Source organism: Dermochelys coriacea, chromosome 7, assembly GCF_009764565.3.
Source record: "Dermochelys coriacea isolate rDerCor1 chromosome 7, rDerCor1.pri.v4, whole genome shotgun sequence".
In the NCBI taxonomy this organism is placed as follows: Eukaryota; Metazoa; Chordata; order Testudines; family Dermochelyidae; genus Dermochelys; species Dermochelys coriacea.
This window is the reverse complement of record NC_050074.1, coordinates 95,781,139-95,797,432: the sequence shown is the minus strand read 5'-3', so window position 1 is coordinate 95,797,432 and position 16,294 is coordinate 95,781,139. Positions and strand designations below refer to the sequence as shown.

The 16,294-nt window shown below is 45.3% G+C and overlaps 1 long non-coding RNA gene across 1 annotated transcript; it reads right to left on the bottom strand.

The window, feature by feature from the left end:
* Positions 1–3,074: 3,074 nt before the first annotated feature.
* Positions 3,075–15,251, bottom strand: LOC122460933. Its single transcript, XR_006282569.1, has 3 exons — positions 15,156–15,251; positions 14,848–14,852; positions 3,075–3,136 (listed from the first exon to the last, which is right to left on the bottom strand). It is a non-coding gene; the product is annotated as an uncharacterized LOC122460933 (long non-coding RNA).
* Positions 15,252–16,294: the final 1,043 nt, after the last annotated feature.

Sequence of the window (16,294 nt, the reverse complement as noted above, 5' to 3'; positions counted from 1 at the left end):
TCCAATTGACACCACAACTCCCGTTGACTTCAATGGGAGCTGAACTTGGCCATTACAGTAATTAGGGTTTGGTTTTTAAAAGATGGGTTATTGATAGTAGTAAATTAAATCTCGATGATGGTATGCTTAGGACACTTTTAAAGCATAGCACCGATATGCTAATATAGCCTTTGAATTCTGTGTTAACTTCACCCAACAATATGGCAGTTTTCCAGCATGTTGGAAGCAGGCTGAAGTTAGGCAACTCTTTCAGGGTGGGTCTGTGACAGACAAGACTAATTCTCAAACACGCCTGCTTCTGACTAATCTTTCTAATCTACTTGACGGATAACCCATATTGTAAAGTGTTGCCCAAACTAATATTTTTTTTGTCTATCCAACTAATAGTGTGTTCACCAGCATAATTTAGATGCAATTCAGAATTATGATACTGTATTCCCTGATATCCCCCGCTTCAGAAAGGGGCTAAAGCCTTGTCTGCACTGGCAAGTTTCTATGCTGTAAAGCAGCTTTCTGCGCTGTAACTCCTGAGGTGTACGCATTGCCAAGCCACTTAGTGTACAGCTTTCTGCACTGGGGCTACAGTGCCATGGTGCCAGTGTAGATACTCGGGTCGATTACAGCACTGCGATTGACCTCCAGAAGATGTCCCACAATGCCTGTTCTCACCTCTCTGGTAATCGGTTTCAACTCTACTGCCCTGCCATCAGGTGACCACCCGTGAGCCCCATCCCTTAAATTCCGTGGGAATTTTGAAAGTCCCCTTCCTTGGTGACGTGTGCAGTGGTCTCGGGGCATCATTCCAGGTGACCCTGCCTCCTCCACGCACCAGGGGATCCCCCGCTTGGAGCAATGCTGGACCTCATCAGCATTTGGGGAGAGGAAGCTGTCCAGTCCCAGCTGCGCTCCAGCCATAGAAATTATGATATCTACAGACAGATTTCATAACGCATGACAGAAGGGGGCCATGACCAGGACACACTGCAGTGCAGGGTCAAAGTGAAGGAGCTGCGGAACGCCTACCACAAGGCGCGGGAGGCAAACCATAGCTCTGGTGCTGCGCCCATGAGCTGCTGGTTCTACAAAGAGCTGGACAAGCTATTCGGTGGCGACCCGACCTCCACTGCGAAGGCCGCCAGTTCGGTGGCTCATGTGCCAGTCGAGAGCGGACCAAGCCAGGAGGAAGAAATCTTGGATGAGGATGTGGAGGGGGACCCAGAGGCAGAGGATGACTTGGAAGTCAGAGGTGCATGCGGCCAGGAGCTCCTCTCTACCCCAGAGGAGGCTAGCCAGTCACAGCTGTTGGAGCTTAGTGAAGTACAAACAGGAGAAAAGGCCCCTGATAAAGTGGCTTTGATTTTGGGAATCGCTGAAGCAAGTTGTTGGGGGCAGGAGGGCTGCAGAAAGCAGGCTTGTGTCTGTATGATGTACGTATCACCACATGTCTAGTCTGAGCAGTGGAACAGGTTGACTTCCTCACTTCATGGGAATCTGCCTCAGAGATCTCCCAAAAACTCTCATAGAGATACTGAGCAATCTGCTGCCTCTTTGATAGAGCTGCTTTGTTTCTTGCCCCATTAAGGGTAACTTTCCCGTGCCACTCTGCCATTCCCTGGAGTGGGGGGACCATTTTTGCACACAGGCGAGCCGCATAAGGACTAGGGCAGAAGCCGCAGTCTTAGAAAAGACCCTCCCTCGATTCCCTGCTCACCCTCAGCAGCAAGATGTCTTCCATAATGAACCCAGCCTGTGCAAAATGTGCAGACAGTAATGATTACAAGCCCCCCCTACACACACACACAGTGCTGCCTCTCCCCAAGAGCCAGGTACCCAGTGTACAGTACGGTGCTGGAACACTGATTTCCCTGGCCCTGTGATTACTCACCATTTTGGGGATCTTGTGGCTCATGTGTGCTTGCCCAGGGTCAGCCAGTTAGTGACAGGTATATGAATAGTGGCTGTGTTTTAAATCACTGAATCAGTGGTCTCTGGGTTGCAAACAATACTGCTTCTGTAAAATGTTGCATTTTGGCTTCACAGATATGACCTTGGGAGCCCAGCCTCCCTCTTTGTTATTGTGGGCTTAACGGCTGTACAGAATTAGAAAGCGGCCAGGAAGAACTAAAGAGGACTTTCTGCGTGATGTCATGATGCGCTCCATGGCCAAAAAACAAGAACTGAAGGAGTGGCGGGACACCAAGAAGAGGGACTGAAAGGAGAATGTGGCGCTGCAGAACGAAGCCATGGAGTGGCTCTTAAACGTTATGGAGCGCCAAGCGGACATGCTCCAGTTGTGCTACTAGCACTGCAAACCAAGCAGCTCCGCGCCCGCCCACCTCTGCAGCCGCTGTAGCAAAACTCTTTCCCATGTGCCCCCCAGACACCACTAACACAGTCTTATCAACCTCCTGGCTCCAGTCTGTACCCGTTACATTCCACTCCTGCCTCGTCACAGTCCAGTACCCAATGCACTCAACACCCATCCCTCTGAAGTTTAGCCCTGCTGAAGTACAGTACCTGCTGCACTGTACTCCAAAGGACAAGGTTGCATATGATACCTGGACAGACACAAATTTTTAATTGTCCCCCAGGACCCCACCTCCTCCTGGGACCCTCCCTTTCCCTATCCCCCACAGTGCTGATGTATTTTTTTGTTTGTCTCTCTCCTCCGGTTGTTGTTTTTTAATAAAAGAATTGTTTTGGTTTGAAAGCACTCTTTATCCTATTAATTGTAAGCAAACAGAGCCCTGCAAAGCAACAGGCAATTTTCTTAAACCTTCACAGTGCATCGTCTGCACCATTCACAATCACCTCCTAGCATTACAATCACTGCACTCCTGAGCACAGCAACCAATATTAGTGGCTTTCAGCTTCAAATTGCTGCCTCAAGGCATCCCGATACTTATGGCCCCACACTGCACCCCTCTAATAGCCCTGGTCTCTGGCTGTTCAAATTCAGCCTCCAGGCACAGACACTCAGTGGTCCAGTCCTGAGTGAAGCTTTCACCCTTCCCTTCACAAATATTATGGAGCGTACAGCACGCAGCTATAAGTATAGGAATATTGTCAGCCTCCCATATAGGCAGCACCAGTGGGCCTTTAAACGGCCAGAAGCACACTCAACAGTCATTCTGCACTTGCTCGGCCTGTTGTTGAACCGCTCCTTGCTGCTGTCAAGTTGTCCTGTGTATGGCTTCATAAACCATGGCATTTTTCACTAGGAGGGTGGTGAAACACTGGAATTCATTACCTAGGGACGTGGTTAGAAACTTAGAAGTTTTTAAGGTCAGGTTTGACAAAGCCCTGGCTGGGATGATTTAGTTGGGGATTGGTCCTGCTTTGAGCAGGGGGTTGGACTAGATGACCTCCTGAGGTCCCTTCCAACCCTGATATTCTATGATTAAGGGGTAGGTGGGGTCTTCCAGGATCACAATGGGCATTTTGACTTCCCCTATGGTGATCTTCTGGTCCAGGAAGACAATCCCTGCTTGCAGCTTCCTGAACAGGCCAGTGTTCCAAAAGATGCATACGTCATGCACCTTTCCTGACCAGCCTGTGTTAATGTCCGTGAAACACCCACGGTGATCCACAAGCACCTGGAAAACCATTGAGAAATACCCCTTCCGATTAATGTACTCGGTGGCTAGGTGGTCTGGTGCCAAAATGAGAGAGTGTGCGCGCCATCTATCGCCCCTCTGCAGTTAGGGAAGCCCATTTGTGCAAAGCCATCAACAATGTCAAGCACGTTGCCCAGGGTCACGGTCTTTTGGAGCATGATGCGACTAATGGCCCTGCACGCTTCCATCAACACGAGTCCAATGGTGGACTTTCCCACTCTGAACTGGTTAGCAACCGATTGGTAGCAATCTGGAGTAGCCAGCTTCAACAGTGCAATCGCCACATGCTTCAACAACAGGGCAGCTCTCAATCTTGTGTCCTTGCACCGCAGGACTGGGGCGAGTTCATCACATAGTCCCATGAATGTGGCTTTCCTCATCCGAAAGTTCTGCAGCCACTGCTCATCATCCCAGACGGGCATGACAATGTGATCCCACCACGCAGTGCTTGTTTCCTGAGCCCAAAAGCAGAATTTCACTATGATCAGCACCTCCGTGCATGCAACAAGCAATCTCGTGTCGTAGCTACAACGCATGGCAAGATCAATGTTGCACTCCTCTTGCCTTTGTAGTTTAAGAAATAACTCCACTGCCACTCGTGATGTGTTAAAGAGAGTGAGCAGCATATTGATCAACAGTGCGGGATCCATTCCTGCAGATCGAAGAGGCAGAGCGCACAATACATAAACTGTTGAAAGTTGGTGCCAAATGCAGACAGAAGCACAGGGATTGCTGAGATGCGAAGTGATGCATCACGGGGCATTGGGACAGGACCCACAATGCCCCATGAGCCCTCCGCCTTTCCACAACTCTTAGTGGTAGAAAAGGAAGAGATGCTTTGTGGGATAGCTGCCCAGAGTGCACTGCTCCAAATACCACTGCAAGTGCCACAAGCGTGAACACGCTATTATGCAGGCAGCTGACCGCGTGAACACAAAACAGCGGTTTCCCTTCAGCGCTCTCTGAGCGGCGATGTAGCTCTGCCAGTGTAGACATGCCCTAAGGATAGTAGGGAGGGACAAACCCTGTAACCACTGGCAGTATTGTTCAGCTCATTTAACTGCTGATGCTATTTAGTATACCAGTGTTTTTTCTCTACTAATATAGAATTCAATTAATTGCTCTTCTATTTATCTAATTTTTAGATAAGTGAAGGCTGAAAATACTGGCTGGAGCCATGCACAGTGAACGTGTTTTGCTACACCAGATTGGGATCCATGGGCCACACGTGATCCATGGAGACTTGGCTAGTCTTCTGTTGCTGCCTCTCCTTCTTCCTCCTGCTAAAATTCATTAAAAGAAGCTAAACATACATTAAATTTTACATAGGCTGTAGTTGCCTCGGGGCTGATGTATGATCCCAAATGAAGGGTAAGAGGTCACTGAGACAAATATTTCTATTCAGACATGGCCCACTCTCGGAAAAAGTTTGAGAATCCCTTCCTGAACAGCTCTACAAAGCATCTCCAGCCTGCTCCGCAGCTGTCTGCAGTTCCACTATTCATCTTCTTCTAAGGGCAGAGCTGTAATTGCCCACAGTTGCCTATTTTGGCTTTGTAATGTCTATAAATGCCCATGAAAGTCTAGATAAAGGCCATCAAAATCATTTTCATTGTGACCTAATTTGAGCTCAGATCTCCAGAGGGTGAAATAGCGGTGGATTCATTCACTGATTTGCCCCTGCCTTTCCTCGCAATTCAATCAGTCCACTTTACGGTTCCAGAAGATTTAATTAAGAACAAGCTTGTTCATTTGTTTTAATGTAATAACTGCTTTCTGTATTTTCCCTTGACTGTGAACATTAAAGTTGTTATTGTCTGTTGTATGTAACAATGATAGTAAAAGTAGAGCCATCTTACTTACAGTGTGTGTGACCCAAATCCCGTAATGCCTACCTACAAAGTAGTCATTACTCACATGTTTTCCCAACTATTTCAGTGCACGTGCTTCGGATGAGCAAGGTGTGCAGAGTTGTTTGAATACAGTGGTCAAATTGAGCCTTTACTGTCGTTCAGAAATTTGGATCTAAGCTGGTTTCTTTACAGAACTAAAAGGTGGGGCTGGAAAATACTGGTGGTTAAAATGTAATAGGCTTCAAATTATTAGTTATGTTGATCTGGTTTATAGTAATAAATGTCTAACAATTTTATCTAAGTTGGTTCCTGCAATATTCATAATAGCAGAGCTGGTTCCCTTCCCTAATACATCTATAAACTCATCATTCTGATCCGTCTGGTAAAATAAATTGTTTAAATTATGTAATGTATACTTTTTCATTTCATCTTTCCCATGAATATATTTATCCGCTATATTCCTTAGTAAATATATCAGATTTTGCAGAAAAGTCTAATTATGTACCTTTTAAAAGGTTCTGGACTCTAATCTAATGGGTCTTTTCCATCTCTAATAACTATAATCCTATGATCCTAAATACAAGACTTCTGGGTCCAAAATCATTTGAATATCCAATGTCCATTTTCTCTGAATTTGCTTCTATTGCTACCTCCCTTCAGATCCCTCAATTTTTAAAGACATATGCATGAATGTTTATTTCCCCATGTTTATTCCCCCCATGTTCTTGTCAACTGCTGGAAATGGCCCACCTTGATTATCACTACAAAAGGTTCTCCCCTCCTCCCCGCTCTCCTGCTGGTCATAGCTCACCTTTCCTGATCACTCTTGCTACAGTGCGTCTGGAAACAACCATTGTTTCATGTTCTCTGTGTATATAAACTCTCCCCACTATATTTTCCACTACGTGCATCCAATAAAGTGAGCTGTAGCTCATGAAAGCTTATGCTCAAATAAATTTGTTAGTCTCTAAGGTGCCACACGTACTTCTTTTCTATATGCATGAATGACTACCTTAATTATCTATCACACCAGCAGATTTGAAATATCTGAAATCTCTAGTGCCACAGGTTAAAATCTTGTCAAACATAGTTAACCATGTTGCTTACTATATGTAGGTCTTCCACATGGGATCAGAAAAACCAAGACCGTATGTGGACAATAAATTATCCTGATACTTTTCATCAGAGCAGGACTTTGCTACTGTGTCCTTCCCCTGCCTCCTCCTCATTCACACAGTGTTGAGCACTGGTTGGCAGCATCCTCCACCCCAGAGGTAGCTACATTTTAATGGTGTTGTATGGTTGTAGTTTGGAATCCTTTAGGATGAAAGGCTTTAACACAACCATAAAATATTAGAGGCTGAATTATGTCCTCTGTCTGCATAGGTATAAGGAACAAAAACAATTGTGGCAGAAAGGGAGGCTTCTCCAGGGCCAGCGCTCTATCTGGAAGACAAAGGGGTTCTGTGGGGTGAGAGTTTCATAATGTGAGAGATGGTGGGGCTCTCTCTATGTCTATGGCACTGTTCCTCCACCAAATCTATGGGGATTCCTCATCTAAGTTAATGCTGTGTCCTCTCCCAGGACAATGGAGCTGAAGCAGAACTAATCCACAGAGCTACTCCAGCAGATTTGCTGGAATAGTCTCCCTAGTCATACAACATTCCCCAAGTAGGATGGTGGGACTAGAAGATTCACACAATCCTCTGGCCTCTACCCTCAGTCCATTCCTACCCTGCCACCAAATATCCTTTGAACACTTCACCCATTGAGCTGCTGTGGCTCTGGGTCACATCACTGCCTAGCCGACAAATCCTGGCCCCCTGCCCCTTTGGGTAGCAGAACTGCATTGTTTCTGCTATCAGGGGGCCCTGCAAACTCATAGAAGTGAGGGCAGGATTTTCTCCTCAGTGAACTAACGCAATAAAATAGGCAAAGAAAATGCATCCTGCTTTGTACTTTGTTAATATATTTTGACAATGACAGTTTCATATTAATTACTTCTAAGATTTCACAACATAGTAAATGTGTGGTAACAGATTGCATAAAAAGCACAGAGTTTCAGTAAACACAAATCTCACAATAGCATTCACACAGTGTTTGCTGAGAGCTGGGGAGAGACTATCAATATTATGTGTGGATTGAGCAGCATGTAGATTTGTGAAATGCAGATTAAGGAGGGTTAACCCTGTGGTCAGTAGTCCAATAGTGTCCCTTTAGTCAGCCTAAATTTTTGACTTACATTAAACTATTATAGTCTGCTTGGAAGTGAAAATATACTTCATATCCTAGTTCTAAGAAGCTTTGCTAAGGGCCCAATGCATACCCAATATTCTCCTTTAAGACCAGGATCAGGATTGGGCCCTGAAAGTTGTTCTCTTCATACCTACAGCCTCATTTTGAAATAACAAGCTTTGCCTATTTTGAAAAATAAGTCAATGTTGTAATAATTAATACTCATTAAAACAAAGCACTCTCTCTACTGTCTTTCACGCTAGGTCTTACCTGTAAAGATAGTAGGTTTCAACACACAGAATAATTTTGAAATAGAAGTGTGATTGTGAAGTTGATATTGTCCCTTTAAAGTGTATGAATAAAAAATATGGAACTTTCTAAAATACATTTTTGTGAATGTTCCTGTAATTGAAAAAAAAATAGCTAATGCACAATTAGAGCGGAGCGAATAGTGCGGTGCAGAGAGGAGGGAAAAGTGTATATTTTTCAAATACAATTTAATCACATATTTGAATTTGTGACTTTTGTATATGAGAATTTAATTTTCACTATAGTAGCACAACTATTTCAAAAAGAGCTTAATTTAACTCTCACTCAAGTCATGGGGATAATTTGAAGTCAGTGGGACTAGGTATATGCTTAAAGTTAATTCCATACATAAGTGCTTTACTGGATTGGGGCCCAAAAGTAAATTTTGAGTTACATATGTCATTATAAAATTCTCTATTTGAAATTTGTGCTGGTTATTTACAAAAGTCATTGAGTCAGGAAATCAAAACAATACCACATGACTTTTGTAAATCACTAAACACAGACTGAGATCTGTGACCAAGGATTATTAATTTTAACGAATAAAATCGAAAATGTAATCTTTTGGGGAACAAAAAATAGGTAATATTCATAGAATAATTTGCAAGAAATAAATTATTTGTTCTGTTCTAACCACAGCCACAGATTAAAAGTTATGACTCAACTACAAAAATTATATTTGCCATGTTTTGAAATTTTGGACCACTTAAAAAAAAAAAATGTAAACAAGCATTTTCCAGGTCTCTGAGGACTCAGATCAGGTGTGAGAGCGAGACAAAGTCTTGTTTCACTTTTCTTACCAAAGATAATCTTGAACAAGAATAAAATATTACTGTAATGCTTGAGTGTTTCATTCACATTGTTGGGTTTACTTTCTATATTGCCATCTCTTATTTCAGATTGATATTAAATAAGTAAGTTGCTTTCTATGTAGTATCATGCATAATGTTAAGTGAATTGGACCTAATTTTGTAAACACAAAAGATGCTTCTTATAGTTCATCCCCTGAGCACTTGTTAAAGGGTCAGAAAAACTAAAACTGGAGTTAACCCTTTATCTCCTAGGAACTAGGGTAGCGATCCTAAAACCTGTCATGATAAATAGGTAGCAACATAACAGCAGCATCTTCATTAGACCTCCTCTTTCTTTTCATTCAATTCCCTCCTAAAGACTTAAGTTCTTTGGCCAGACCAACATTAACCTTAATCAAATTCCTCTACCCCAACATGATGCAAGAGATGAAGTGACTGAATTTTTCTAAAAAGTAGGTCTATTTTCCTACCTTCTTCTGGATCTAATGAAGGGACACAGGTACCTGAAGCTGTCTGGATATTTGTATCTTTCACAGGGCTAAGCACATAACTGGCTCTTAACTAATAAAGAATAATCGTAGCCTGTCTACATGTCTATTTTGAATATTTAGCTCTTAAAAGGGTTTTATGCCGGCCTGGAGTTCTGTGATTAGTCCCAAGCTCTGGGCCAAACAGTGATCAGCCATCATGCCATGCAGAATTTTTATAACGCTGAAATAGGCTTTCTGGGGGTCACAGTGGAGCCATTGTACTATTCATACTTCAGGATTGCCACAGCCCCAGGTTGCCCCTTTGCTAAGACCATTGAGATCAACACCTTAAGATGTTTTTCACTCCCAGGCTGCAAAATTCCTAAGGCCTACGTCTGTGCCACACACAACTTTGGATGTCCAGCTTACAATCTGGCTTTGTACAACTCTGTCCAGTCACCAGTCTATCTCAAGTTGACCCAGTCACTGGGTCCCATATGCTTCCAAATCAACAGAGAGCATAGTCACTGTTTCTAGCTCTGGGTCTATAGGGTATACCCCCAAGCTTAGATCTCTCAACTGACACCCTTCCTTGGGACATGGTATACCACAGTCCAGCCATCCTACACTCTGAAACCAGTGCTTCAGACTCTACCCCCTGACTCTCCCAGTCACTTATATATGCTCCCCCAGAGTTCTCCTTAGGCTGTGGGCAACCTGGGCTTCTAATTTAACCCCTTCAGGGACAACATGGCAAGAAAGCAAGGCACACAGGCTTAGCCAGGGAATTGCTTAACCACAACCACTTCTACTCTTCAAAGTACTCAAGAGTTACAGCTCTTTGAAAACAATAAACAGTCCTGAGAATCACCCTGCCTTAGTCTGAGCTCACCCCTTCTGGGAGTGCATGGCTTGTCTGTGTTTCAGGCTGGGGGCAGAGACCCTCACCCTACTGCCCTCTCTCTCTTGCATGTCAGGTTTACATGTGGCAATGTTATGTGCACTCCTAAGGGCAGCACCCCTTCTTAAATACGTCTATCTCCCTTTTCCATGTGCCCAGGCTGACCAGCAGCAGATCCATCAGCCTAGTTGGCATCAAATGTAGAAAATCCATTTTTTCCACTGGGGCAGGCCAGCTGTTGAAAGAAAACCAAAGTTGATGGCTCCAGATTGCTCTGTGATGGCTTCTCAGTGATGATCCTTCAATGGGGTGTCAAACATCTTTCCTGGGACGGGCAACTATCTGAACTGCAATTCAGTAGCCCTGCCTTGGCAAAGTTAAAAAAATTGTCTTCAGTACACATTACCAAATGGAAAGCCCAATAAAATAAGAGGTTACAATATAAAATTGGCTAACAGTTTCATACACATATATTCCACACCGTCTCAGGGAATACATGGGACTATGTGCTCTCAAGCCAAGTGCCCCGTTTGGCTCATATTTCCCCCCTTGATTCTTGGTTTTGTTTCATATGGATCACTCACCCGTCATCATAGTGCTTTTAATGTCATCCAAAGGAACATTCATTTATACACTGTAATAATACAGCATACATAATGAGTCACTGAACTGAGACTGAGATTAAGTGAGAATACTGAGTACTGACTCATGTCTGTTAAAAACATGTCTCTATGGATGTGGTGCAACTAGGTAATTATCTACTTAGTAATACACCAGGATAATCCCCATGAGAAAGCTGGGATGGAAGATATATTTGCCCATATAGTTTGAGAAAAGTACATCCATGCACTAAGATGAGAGGGTCAGATTCCTTGCGAAGAATTTGTCCAAAATGTTGTTAGAATCTTGAATTCTTGAAATTCTGGTGTGGTTACTTTGTGCTCTGCTATGTAATGCTAAATCCATAGCCGCCAACTTTTCTGCAACTCCGTGGGCGATCTTTCTCACCAGAGCAAGACACTATTTATCATGCAGGGTGTCCATTCATGCCCTTGCAGAAGGGGCAAATGTGGAATGAAGCCTATCCACTGCATTACACAGAAACAGGTGGCATATGGGCCTGGGGAACTAGGGTGAGAGAGGGGCAAGGAGTTGGGAGAGCAAGCTGAACAGGGCTTGGCAGGGGTGAGAGATGTGAAGTGACACTAAGAGGAGGCAGTCGCCCCCCTCTGCCACAGCTTCCTCCTGTTAACTTCCTCAATCTCCAGCTCACTGAAATGTGGTGGATGTAACTGAAGTCAGAATGAAAAGGAGTACTTGTGGCACCTTAGAGACTAACAAATTTATTTGAGCATAAGCTTTCGTGAGCTACAGCTCACTTCATCAGATACATTCAGTGGAATTTCTGAATAGATCTGATGAAGTGAGCTGTAGCTCACGAAAGCTTATGCTCAAATAAATTTGTTAGTCTCTAAGGTGCCACAAGTACTCCTTTTCTTTTTGAGAATACAGACTAACCCGGCTGCTACTCTGAAACCTGAAGTTAGAATGTGTTCCACAGTATCAGTATACACTTAACTATTCTAACTCCCCATAATTACATTAACTGCATGGCAAATAACACACACTGTGACTGATTCACTCAACAAGACTTTTTAACTTTGCCAGTCTAGAGTGCTCCAGACTTTAAAGGTACATCAGCTGCCACACAGAATACAACTCCTATATAAATATATTGAGCTTTAAGAACTATCGCACTCTATTGTTAATGTACCTCTGTTATTTAAAACAAAAAACAAAAATCATCACTGCCTTTACATTAAAAATAGGAGAAAGTCACTGAAGTGGAAAAATGGTGGATCTCAAGAGACTATGAAATATTTCTGCTACATTCTGCAATATCCTGCAAAATTTTCACTTATATTTTTAAAAGTTACATTGCTTTCTTTTTCTACAGGACATAAAAAGCAAACACTGGGGAAAGCAGTAACTCAACCAAACAAACAGAAGTAGGAAGTAACCAAGATTCAAATCTAGAAACATAAAAATCAAATGTCCAAATAACTACAGGATTCAAGTCCTAAAGGGCTGGTCAGAACACTCAGCATGTTTGAAACTGTGTTAAGACTATAATCCTGTGAATTACAGGGCCATAAATCCTAGTGACTTCAGCATTATCCATTTGGATGATTCCACAAACAGATAGGAAGAATTTAAGGCCAGGTTTCACAAATTACAAACTCCAGTAGAGACAGCATTGAGTTGCACCATCCCAAGGGGAACTCCAAGAGGGACTGTGCTTCCCAGAGCTCCCCAGTGCACAATGAACAGTTTTCATAGCCCTGGAGAGGCACAATTATGCGTAAGTGATTCAAGCTGTGCACAAGATCAGACCATGGCTACACTTGAGAGTTAGAGCGCATTAAAGCAGCCCCGTGCGCCCTAACTCATGATGCGTCCACACTGGCAAGGAATGGAGAACGCCCTGACTCCGCAGCTGGAGCGCTCCTGCTACTCCACCTTCATGAGAAGCATAATACTTGGTGCACACTGGCCGGAGTGCCGCAGCGCCACTGTGGACGCCCTGGTCTGTTAGTGTGCTCTGATCAGCCTCCAGAAGTGTCCCACAATGCTTGTTCTAGCCACTCTTGTCATCACTTTGAACTCTACTGCCCTGCCCTCAGGTGACCAACCGTCAGACCTGCCCTTTAAATTCTCTGGGAATTTTGAAAATCCCCTTCCTGTTTGCTCAGCCAGGCATGGAGTGCTCTCAGCACATCTTTCCAGGTGACCATGCCTCCTCCACACACCAGGCGAGCCCCAGGATGGAGCAATAGCGAGGTGCTGGACCTCGTCGGTGTTTGGGGGGAGGAAGCTGCCTAGTCCCAGCTGCGCTCCAGCCGTAGGAATTACGATACCTTTGGGCAGATATTAAGGGACATGATGGAAAAGGGCCATGATCAGGACACACTGCAGTGCAGGATTAAAGTGAAGAAGCTGCAGAATGCCTACTGCAAAGCCCACGAGGCAAACAGCCGCTCCGGTGCTGCTTCCGCGACCTGTTGTTTCTACAAAGAGCTAGACGCAATACTGGGGGGGCGACCCCACCTGCACTCCAAGGACCACCATGGACACTTCAGAGCTCAGTTCAACAAGGCAGCAGGAGGAGCAAGCGGGAGCGAGAGTGCTGAGGAGGAAGACACCCCCAGCACCCCCTAGATGCATGCAGCCAGGAGCTGTTCTCAAGCCAGGAGGAAGGTAGCCAGTCGCAGCGGCCAGTGCTTGGGGAGGGACAAACACCAGAGGAGGTGCCTGGTAAACAGCTTTTATTTTGGGAAGGAAGTGATTCGGTGCGGGCTCGGGCCCTCCTGCCTCTTATCCAACCCCTCAGCCCTGGACCAGCACCCTTAACACACGATTCAGAGTAGCATGTCAGAGCGAGACACGTGGACATGCTGATCTGCCGTAGTGCGCAGCCCCGCCCCCCAGAGCGCTGCTTTATCACGTTATATCCGAATTCATGTTATATCGGGTCACGTTATATGGGAGTAGAGGTGCATCTTCCAGGACGAACTCCTGTGGAAAATGTGGGGACAGCGTTCAGTATAGGGGCCCCCTACAGCTGTTGGCTCTCCCCAAGGCACAGCACCCCAGAGGACAGTACAGCAGTGAAACAATCAGTCTCCCTCGACCCTGTGCTTACTCACCATTTTGGGGCTCCTGTGGGTTGTGTGTGCTCGCTTTGGGATGGGCAAATTATGCTATTGGGTAGACGGTGCTTGTCTTTAAGTATGGCAAAATCATTGCTCTGTTTGGTGTGAACAATGCTGTCTCTGTTAAGTGTTGCATTTTGCCTTTACAGATGCAACCTTGAGATCTCAGCCGTCCATGTTATCACCAGCTGAAAGACTCCAAAGAATTAGGAAGAGGCCACGTAGAAGCAAAGAAGACATGCTGCATGAAGTCATGCAGCAGTCCCTGCATGAAAATCAAAAAGCGCAGGAATGGAGGGAGAGTGAAAGGAGGATCCTCCAGCAGAATGAGAAGCGCCGGCACCAAAGCACAGAGTGGCTGATAAGCATTATGGAGTGCCAAGTGAACTCAATACAGGCACTCGCAGCCATGCAGATGGAGCACTACCGCGCCTGCCCCCTGCAACCTTTGTCCCAAAACTCCTTCCTTTGTGCCCCCATGCCACCTCCAACCCACTTTCCCCAACATCCAGGTTCTTATCGCCACAAGCTGCCTCCAACACCTGTAGCTTCACCACCCAGCCCTGCAACCTACGACCCTTACCCACTGCACTCAACTCCCATCACCATGCATTATAGCCATTCTGAAGTGCAGCACTCATTGCACAGAACTCTTGACAGGAAGGCTGAATATGAGAACAGAACATACTCAAATCTGTGATTGAACCGTTCCCCACCCCTACCCCTTTGCCCTTTCTATTTCCCAAGCAGTTGTGTTTCTTTTCAATAAATGAATTTTCTTTTAAATAAATGGGTTTTTTTGGCTTTTAAAACATTATTATTGCATTAAGTAAAAGATACCTTAGCCCAGGAAAGCAACAGGCACTGCAAGTCAGCGTAGTAAGCACAGATTCCTAACAACATTGGAACCACTGCACTTCACTCCCGTTCAGGGCACCAAACCTTACTGGTGGCTTTCAGCCTCAAATTGCTCCCTCAAGGCAGCCCTAATCCTTGCAGGCCCGCACTGGGCCCTTCTAATAGCCCTGCTCTCTGGCTGTTCAAATTCAGCCTCCAGGTGTTGAACCTCTGAGTTCCACGCCTGAGTGAATATTTCTCCCTTCCCTTCACAAATGTTATAGAGGGTACAGCACGCGGATATAACTGCAGGGATGTTGTCATTGGTCAGGTTCAGCTTCCCATACAGAGAGCACCAGCGGCTCTTTAAACAGCCAAAAGCAGATCCCACAGTCATTCTGCACTGACTCAGCCTGTTGTTGAACCGTTCCTTGCTGCTGTCAAGGCTCCCTGTGTAGGGTTTCATGAGCCATGGCATTAAAGGGTAAGCGAGATCTCCAAGGATCACAGTGGGCATTTCGACTTCCCCTACGGTGATCTTCTGGTCTGGGAAAAAAGTCCGGGCTTGCAGCTTCCTGAACAGCCCAGTGTTCCAAAAGATGCGTGCGTCATGCACTTTTCCGGGCCAGCCTGCATTAATGTCAATGAAATGCCCACTGTGATCCACAAGCGCCTGGAGAACCATAGAGAAATATCCTTCCGATTAACATACTCGGAGGCTACATGGGCTGGTGCCAGAATTGGAATGTGCACCCCATCTATCGCCCGTCTGCAGTTAAGGAAACCCATTTGTGCAAAGCCAGCCACAATGTCATGCACATTACCCAGAGTCACGACTCTTCTGAGCAGGATGCGATTAATGGCCTGGCAAACTTGTATCAACACGATTCCAAGGGTCGACTTTCCCACTCCGAACTGGTTAGCAACCGTTCGGTAGCTGTCTGGAGTTACCAGCTTCCAGATTGCAATAGCCACTCTCTTCTCCACTGGCAGGGCAGCTCTCAATCTCGTGTCCTTGCACCGCAGGGTGGGGGCAAGCTCATCACACAGTCCCATGAAAGTGGCTTTTCTCATCCAAAAGTTCTGCAGTCACTGCTCATCATCCCAGACATGCATGACGATGTCATCCCACCACTCAGTGCTTGTTTCCCAAGCCCAAAAGCGGCATTCCACGGTAGTGAGCATGTCCATGAATGCTACAAGAAATCTCGTGTCATATGCGTTATGCGAATTGATATCGTCCAACTCCTCACTGTCACTTTGTAGCTTAAGGAGTAACTTGACTGCCAAACGTGACGTGCTGGTGAGACCCACCAGCACATTCCTCCGCACTTCAGGATCCATCCCCACAAAACGAAAGGGAAGACAGAGCGCACAGTACAAGAAACGTTGAAAGATGGTGCCAAATGTGGACGGAAGCACAGTAATTGTTGGGATGCGAAGTGATGCATCATAGGGCTTTGGGACAGGACCCAGAATGCCCCACACTCCCAGCCCCCTTCCCACAAGCCACACTGTCAGAACAGGAAGTGGTACTCCGTGGGATT